The sequence below is a fragment of the Pseudophryne corroboree genome, chromosome 5, assembly GCF_028390025.1.
Source record: "Pseudophryne corroboree isolate aPseCor3 chromosome 5, aPseCor3.hap2, whole genome shotgun sequence".
NCBI classification, from domain to species: Eukaryota; Metazoa; Chordata; class Amphibia; order Anura; family Myobatrachidae; genus Pseudophryne; species Pseudophryne corroboree.
The window spans coordinates 81,401,108-81,409,670 of record NC_086448.1 but is presented as its reverse complement, the minus strand read 5'-3'; the positions used below and the strand labels follow the sequence as shown (position 1 = coordinate 81,409,670).

The 8,563-nt window shown below is 43.7% G+C and overlaps 1 long non-coding RNA gene across 1 annotated transcript; it reads right to left on the bottom strand.

Annotated features, from left to right (window-relative positions):
- Nucleotides 1–451: 451 nt before the first annotated feature.
- Nucleotides 452–1,016, bottom strand: LOC134928799 (uncharacterized). Its single transcript, XR_010178020.1, has 3 exons — nucleotides 953–1,016; nucleotides 761–879; nucleotides 452–533 (listed from the first exon to the last, which is right to left on the bottom strand). It is a non-coding gene; the product is annotated as an uncharacterized LOC134928799 (long non-coding RNA).
- Nucleotides 1,017–8,563: the final 7,547 nt, after the last annotated feature.

Below are 8,563 nucleotides of genomic sequence, written 5' to 3'. Positions count from 1 at the left end.
ACTAGGATGTTAGAGAAAATAAGATGTTACTTACCGGTAAATCTATTTCTCGTAGTCCGTAGTGGATGCTGGGCACCCGTCCCAAGTGCGGAATTCTTCTGCAATACTTGTATATAGTTATTGCTTCAATAAGGGTTATGTTATGGTTGCATCAGGGTTGACCTGATGCTCTGTTGTTTATCATACTGTTAACTGGTTGTTATCACAACTGCTTTGTATGCCAGCGGCCACTAGATGTTGCACGACGGAGCAATGAGAGTGTTGCTCCGTACGGGCGCGCACAGCTGCCAATGCTGACATTACTATTATGTTGTTCCGACATTTGGACGTGCTGATCACTAGTATATATATATATCTATTTAGATAGATACCACAACAACCACCTAAGTGGAAGGTGCACTCACGCCCAGAAATTAGTCTCTGAAGTCACTAGTAAATTCAGTATATTTTTATTCGGGTTCACTGTTGATGCCGTATTTCATCGACGTTTCGGTCCTTATGCGGACCTTTATCAAGATTGGCACTTAAATCACCTATACAATCAGAAACAGTTACAATTAATATGTGTAAGAACCCAGATTTATTCAACACCAACACCACCAGTGCCTCCCAGGCCCTGAAGACTGTCACAAAAACCAGAAAACGTATTAAAAGGTGTTTTTTTATATATGTAAAAAAGAGATACTTGGAAATAATCCACGTGTAATGAAAGAGACACCTCCACCGTTAGGACTATCTGTTTAGATAGGCAAATGATTACCTGGACGGCAAGCCAAATCACTCAGATGCGTGGAATGGCCTTCAAAGTTGGCAACATGCCTGATCACATAATGAAGTTAAAAAGCCTATAACGTAGGGGAAGCTGCAAGGCGTAGTCACCTATTAGATAAATAACAGAGTAACTACACCATAAGAAAATACACTGACAACGTCATTTTGGAAAGGATCATACCTAGTTACATGTAGAAATAGCTCATGGCAGCTTGTGGGCTCTGTACATGTGGCAGACACTCAGTCTGTAAGGAGGCACAACAGGAAAAAATAATCACCAACCGTAATCATGTGTCAGAAGGGAGCTGCAGGAGAACCATACTCACTGCTCAAGTGTCCAGAGCCAAATGGAAGCTGCATAAAGTTCAGCCTCAGCTGAGCACTATTTAAGGATCAACCACAGGAAGTGCCAATTAGGGAGATTAGTATAAACCCAGTCTCTCATTAATTGATCACCTCTCAGAATACTAACTCAGACCAACTGGGTAAAACGTTACAGGGTTCACAGGACAGGCAGTGGCTGTCGCTAACGCACGGCTGCTTAAATGAGTGTATTTTAACGATTTAGAAGGGCAACTGCCGGAGACGCGTCTTTTGCGTTCCACCGACCGGAACTCCATGCGTTCCATTCCGCGGAAGTGGCGCTGGCCGGAAGTCTCTGCGTTCCACTCGCGGAAAGGACCGTAATTAGGCTTATCCACTGGCTAATGTTTAAAGGAGGTGTACAACCTAGAGGGGGGTGTTCTCAGAGAATGAACACTCCCCCAGGTGGAATCATCAATGTACAGGTCCACTCATAGCTCACAGGGACTCGGAGGTATACCGAAGGTCACCTCACGTATAATCCTGGATTAACCTATGTGTAGCCTGTCAGTCACCACAGAAGAAAAAGAGTGCAAATGTAAATAATGATCCATAATATGAAATGTCAAAAATGTCAAAAATGACATAAGAGGGCACCAGATCAAATGACCACAACTCACCCTATGCATATAAACTAACATATATCCGATCAACAAAGGCAAATTGAATACTGATGTGAGTGTAATATCTTTATAGTAATACATTGGTATAATGTAGTAAAAGATTTTAAATAATAAAAGAGAATAGTGGGTGGTGTGGTCATTGAAATTGGTTGACCCTCGTGACTAGTATAGGACCTGGGAAGGCTCCGGGAAACAGCAGAAAAATATATATAAAAAACATGAGCAAGGACGTATAAATGACTGTCCTTACTTTCTTAATCTCTATACATAAAAAGAACATACAAAAATGAAAAAAATAAAACATAGAACATAGAACATATAAAACACAAATCAAAACCCAGCCTGTATGTGCTGATTGTATCACAGTGCCCTATGTCCCTGAAACATACAAAGTGTGTTCCAAGGTATCCAATCAACTATGGCAAAATAAAATTCTAAAGAAAAATATTAAGGGGGTTGGCCTCATTGAGGCCCCTTGGTGACACTGTATTGAGTTTGTGTATCCAAAAGCTTTCCTTCTGTTTAAGTAACAAGGTGCGATCGCCTCCACTAACAGGTGGCGGCACCCAGTCAATCAGCTGACACTTCAGGGCAGATACTTGATGTCTAACTGACAAAAAGTGCCGTGCTACCGGTTTGTCAGAAAAGCCCACATTAAGGGCCGTGTGTATGGATGACCGATGGTTTGCCATCCTGTCGCGAAAGGGACGCGCGGTTAGTCCGACATAACATAACCCACATGGGCACTTTAGAAGGTAGACGACATGATCCAGTCGACAGTGGAGATGATATCTGATGAAGATTTTTTTCCCTGTGTGTGGGTGATACAAAAAAGGACCAGTGATCATAGATCTGCACGTTGTGCACCCCCCGCAGGAAAAACTGCCAGGTTTGGCTTGCATAAGCTGGATTTGAGATGTGTTCTGTTCAGGGAAAATCGTAGGTCTCATTAGTAATTGCTTTAGGTTGGCCCCTCGTTTGTATGCAACCATAGGAGCAGGTGTTTTAAGAAAAGGCAAACTGTTGTCGGTGGCTATTATTGGCCAATGTTTCCGTAGGGCCTTTCTGGTTGCACTTGTGGAACCATCATACTGAGTGGAACAAATCATCCGATTGTTACGAATGGGGTTTTTAACCTGTTGTCCATGAAAAATGCTGTTCGCTTTATTAAGACAGCGAGTAAGTACACTGCTAGTGTACCCTCGCTCCAGAAAGCGAGAAGTGATCTCGTTACATTGTTGATCTTTGAGTGCTGCGTTGGAATTGATCCTCATGGCTCTGAGGTACTGGGATATGGGCAATCCTTCCTTGAGGGCTGGGGGATGATGGCTGCTAGCATGCAAGGTCAGATTGCGGTCCGTGGGTTTACGGTACAACGAGGTGTCCAGTCGGTCACCATTTCTGGTGATACTGACATCCAGGAAAGTGATGTTAGTGGCCGATACTGTGTATGTGAACTTGATAGGATTATCCAAAGCATTCAATTGGTTCACCATGTCAAGAAACTCAGACTCGGTGCACTCCCACAGCAAGAAGACGTCATCAATGTACCGTTTAAAAAAGGCAATCTTATGCCCATATCTAGGTAACAGGTACGTATGTTCATAGTGCGCCATGAACAGATTAGCGTAGGCGGGGGCCAAATTAGACCCCATCGCGGTTCCGGCGATTTGAAGAAAATAATCATTTTTATACATAAAGTGGTTGCACGTAAGAACCAATGAGGTCAGTTCCAACACAAACTCAGTGGGGTAATCTTTGCAGGGGCTGTTGGAAAGAAATTGACGTATAACATCCAAACCTAAGTGGTGTGGTATAACGGTATAAAGGGACCCCACATCCATAGTGGCCAGAAGAGTGCCTTCACTAAGATGGGTAAATGTCCGTAGATGTGTGAGAAAATCCCCAGTGTCCTTTAAATAGCTATCAGTTTTTAATACCAAAGGCTGTAGGATACTGTCAATAAAGACAGCAATTGGCTGTAACAGAGAGCCTTCCGCGGCAATAATGGGTCTGCCGGGAGGGTGAACTAATGTCTTATGAATTTTGGGCAGAGTGTATAGGATAGGACACCTGGGTGAATTGATGGTCAAATATTTTAATGTGTCTTCACTTATGTAGCCCTGCTCAAAACCTAACTTCAGAAATTGATCGATTTTAGATTTAATTTTAGGAACCGGATTGGTGGTTAATTTCTGATAGGTCATGTCATCTGCTAATTGTCGGTTGATCTCCATGTCATAGTCAGTCCAATCTTGGACGACTATTGCTCCTCCCTTATCCGCCGGGCGGATGACTATATGGGGAGAATCCTTTAAAGTTTTTAATGCTTTCCTCTCGGCTATGGACAGGTTATCAAACATCCTTTTGGGGGGTGAGCTCTCAGAGTCTCTTTGGACTAACCGTAAATAGGTTTTGATGCTGGGATTGGAGGATGGAGGATCGAATGTCGATTTGGGTCTGAATTGAGGTATCTCTTTGTTAGTGGATTTGTTAGCAAAGAACTCCCGCAGACGGAGGGAGCGGCCAAATTTATACTGATCTATAGTTTGTTGGAATGAATTAATTCTGCATGTGGGGACGAAAGATAAACCTCGGGCAAGAAGTTTAGTTTCCGCTGGACTAAGTTCTACGCTAGATAGATTAAAGACATTGTCACCTACTGTCTCCTCCTCCCTCTTCTCTTGGTACCCCCCTCTCCTCGGGTGCGGTCTGTGCCGCTTCTGAGAACCCTGGAACGGGTAGAGGAGGCCTCTCCTCCTCGATCTAAAAAACGAGTGGAGTCGTTGTTCCCTTCGTAGTAATCGGTGTCTGAGGTAGAGGCAGAGGAAACAAATTCATGGGCAAACGGTTGGGCCCTTCGCCTAGTGTATTGTCTATTCTGACGTTCACTAGTATTGTTTCCAAGTAACCAGCGGTATACAGTATGTGTTTGGTAATCGTTAGTTACAGTGGACAATTTTTTTCGTTTGAAAGAAATTAGATCACGTTTATAAGTGTCCACCTGTGTCTGTAGACGTTCGATCCAATTTTGGGTTTTGTCATTCTGCAGCACGGTGGTGTGAGATTTGATGGTAATATCCACTTCAGTAGATAATTTCTTTAACTCAATGCCAACTTCCTCCACTACCAGGGTCATGAGGTCAAGCGAACATTTGTTCAATACTCCACACCACCGGCTGCAGAAGACAGGGTTGTTTCTACCCAATGTTGGAACGTTAGAGATACGGAAACCCCGGGGGATTTGTTTTCTCCTGAGGTATTCCGACAAGAATTGACCATGTAAAGTCGTTTTTTAGATCGAGGAGGAGAGGCCTCCTCTACCCGTTCCAGGGTTCTCAGAAGCGGCACAGACCGCACCCGAGGAGAGGGGGGTACCAAGAGAAGAGGGAGGAGGAGACAGTAGGTGACAATGTCTTTAATCTATCTAGCGTAGAACTTAGTCCAGCGGAAACTAAACTTCTTGCCCGAGGTTTATCTTTCGTCCCCACATGCAGAATTAATTCATTCCAACAAACTATAGATCAGTATAAATTTGGCCGCTCCCTCCGTCTGCGGGAGTTCTTTGCTAACAAATCCACTAACAAAGAGATACCTCAATTCAGACCCAAATCGACATTCGATCCTCCATCCTCCAATCCCAGCATCAAAACCTATTTACGGTTAGTCCAAAGAGACTCTGAGAGCTCACCCCCCAAAAGGATGTTTGATAACCTGTCCATAGCCGAGAGGAAAGCATTAAAAACTTTAAAGGATTCTCCCCATATAGTCATCCGCCCGGCGGATAAGGGAGGAGCAATAGTCGTCCAAGATTGGACTGACTATGACATGGAGATCAACCGACAATTAGCAGATGACATGACCTATCAGAAATTAACCACCAATCCGGTTCCTAAAATTAAATCTAAAATCGATCAATTTCTGAAGTTAGGTTTTGAGCAGGGCTACATAAGTGAAGACACATTAAAATATTTGACCATCAATTCACCCAGGTGTCCTATCCTATACACTCTGCCCAAAATTCATAAGACATTAGTTCACCCTCCCGGCAGACCCATTATTGCCGCGGAAGGCTCTCTGTTACAGCCAATTGCTGTCTTTATTGACAGTATCCTACAGCCTTTGGTATTAAAAACTGATAGCTATTTAAAGGACACTGGGGATTTTCTCACACATCTACGGACATTTACCCATCTTAGTGAAGGCACTCTTCTGGCCACTATGGATGTGGGGTCCCTTTATACCGTTATACCACACCACTTAGGTTTGGATGTTATACGTCAATTTCTTTCCAACAGCCCCTGCAAAGATTACCCCACTGAGTTTGTGTTGGAACTGACCTCATTGGTTCTTACGTGCAACCACTTTATGTATAAAAATGATTATTTTCTTCAAATCGCCGGAACCGCGATGGGGTCTAATTTGGCCCCCGCCTACGCTAATCTGTTCATGGCGCACTATGAACATACGTACCTGTTACCTAGATATGGGCATAAGATTGCCTTTTTTAAACGGTACATTGATGACGTCTTCTTGCTGTGGGAGGGCACCGAGTCTGAGTTTCTTGACATGGTGAACCAATTGAATGCTTTGGATAATCCTATCAAGTTCACATACACAGTATCGGCCACTAACATCACTTTCCTGGATGTCAGTATCACCAGAAATGGTGACCGACTGGACACCTCGTTGTACCGTAAACCCACGGACCGCAATCTGACCTTGCATGCTAGCAGCCATCATCCCCCAGCCCTCAAGGAAGGATTGCCCATATCCCAGTACCTCAGAGCCATGAGGATCAATTCCAACGCAGCACTCAAAGATCAACAATGTAACGAGATCACTTCTCGCTTTCTGGAGCGAGGGTACACTAGCAGTGTACTTACTCGCTGTCTTAATAAAGCGAACAGCATTTTTCATGGACAACAGGTTAAAAACCCCATTCGTAACAATCGGATGATTTGTTCCACTCAGTATGATGGTTCCACAAGTGCAACCAGAAAGGCCCTACGGAAACATTGGCCAATAATAGCCACCGACAACAGTTTGCCTTTTCTTAAAACACCTGCTCCTATGGTTGCATACAAACGAGGGGCCAACCTAAAGCAATTACTAATGAGACCTACGATTTTCCCTGAACAGAACACATCTCAAATCCAGCTTATGCAAGCCAAACCTGGCAGTTTTTCCTGCGGGGGGTGCACAACGTGCAGATCTATGATCACTGGTCCTTTTTTGTATCACCCACACACAGGGAAAAAAATCTTCATCAGATATCATCTCCACTGTCGACTGGATCATGTCGTCTACCTTCTAAAGTGCCCATGTGGGTTATGTTATGTCGGACTAACCGCGCGTCCCTTTCGCGACAGGATGGCAAACCATCGGTCATCCATACACACGGCCCTCAATGTGGGCTTTTCTGACAAACCGGTAGCACGGCACTTTTTGTCAGTTAGACATCAAGTATCTGCCCTGAAGTGTCAGCTGATTGACTGGGTGCCGCCACCTGTTAGTGGAGGCGATCGCACCTTGTTACTTAAACAGAAGGAAAGCTTTTGGATACACAAACTCAATACAGTGTCACCAAGGGGCCTCAATGAGGCCAACCCCCTTAATATTTTTCTTTAGAATTTTATTTTGCCATAGTTGATTGGATACCTTGGAACACACTTTGTATGTTTCAGGGACATAGGGCACTGTGATACAATCAGCACATACAGGCTGGGTTTTGATTTGTGTTTTATATGTTCTATGTTCTATGTTTTATTTTTTTCATTTTTGTATGTTCTTTTTATGTATAGAGATTAAGAAAGTAAGGACAGTCATTTATACGTCCTTGCTCATGTTTTTTATATATATTTTTCTGCTGTTTCCCGGAGCCTTCCCAGGTCCTATACTAGTCACGAGGGTCAACCAATTTCAATGACCACACCACCCACTATTCTCTTTTATTATTTAAAATCTTTTACTACATTATACCAATGTATTACTATAAAGATATTACACTCACATCAGTATTCAATTTGCCTTTGTTGATCGGATATATGTTAGTTTATATGCATAGGGTGAGTTGTGGTCATTTGATCTGGTGCCCTCTTATGTCATTTTTGACATTTTTGACATTTCATATTATGGATCATTATTTACATTTGCACTCTTTTTCTTCTGTGGTGACTGACAGGCTACACATAGGTTAATCCAGGATTATACGTGAGGTGACCTTCGGTATACCTCCGAGTCCCTGTGAGCTATGAGTGGACCTGTACATTGATGATTCCACCTGGGGGAGTGTTCATTCTCTGAGAACACCCCCCTCTAGGTTGTACACCTCCTTTAAACATTAGCCAGTGGATAAGCCTAATTACGGTCCTTTCCGCGAGTGGAACGCAGAGACTTCCGGCCAGCGCCACTTCCGCGGAATGGAACGCATGGAGTTCCGGTCGGTGGAACGCAAAAGACGCGTCTCCGGCAGTTGCCCTTCTAAATCGTTAAAATACACTCATTTAAGCAGCCGTGCGTTAGCGACAGCCACTGCCTGTCCTGTGAACCCTGTAACGTTTTACCCAGTTGGTCTGAGTTAGTATTCTGAGAGGTGATCAATTAATGAGAGACTGGGTTTATACTAATCTCCCTAATTGGCACTTCCTGTGGTTGATCCTTAAATAGTGCTCAGCTGAGGCTGAACTTTATGCAGCTTCCATTTGGCTCTGGACACTTGAGCAGTGAGTATGGTTCTCCTGCAGCTCCCTTCTGACACATGATTACGGTTGGTGATTATTTTTTCCTGTTGTGCCTCCTTACAG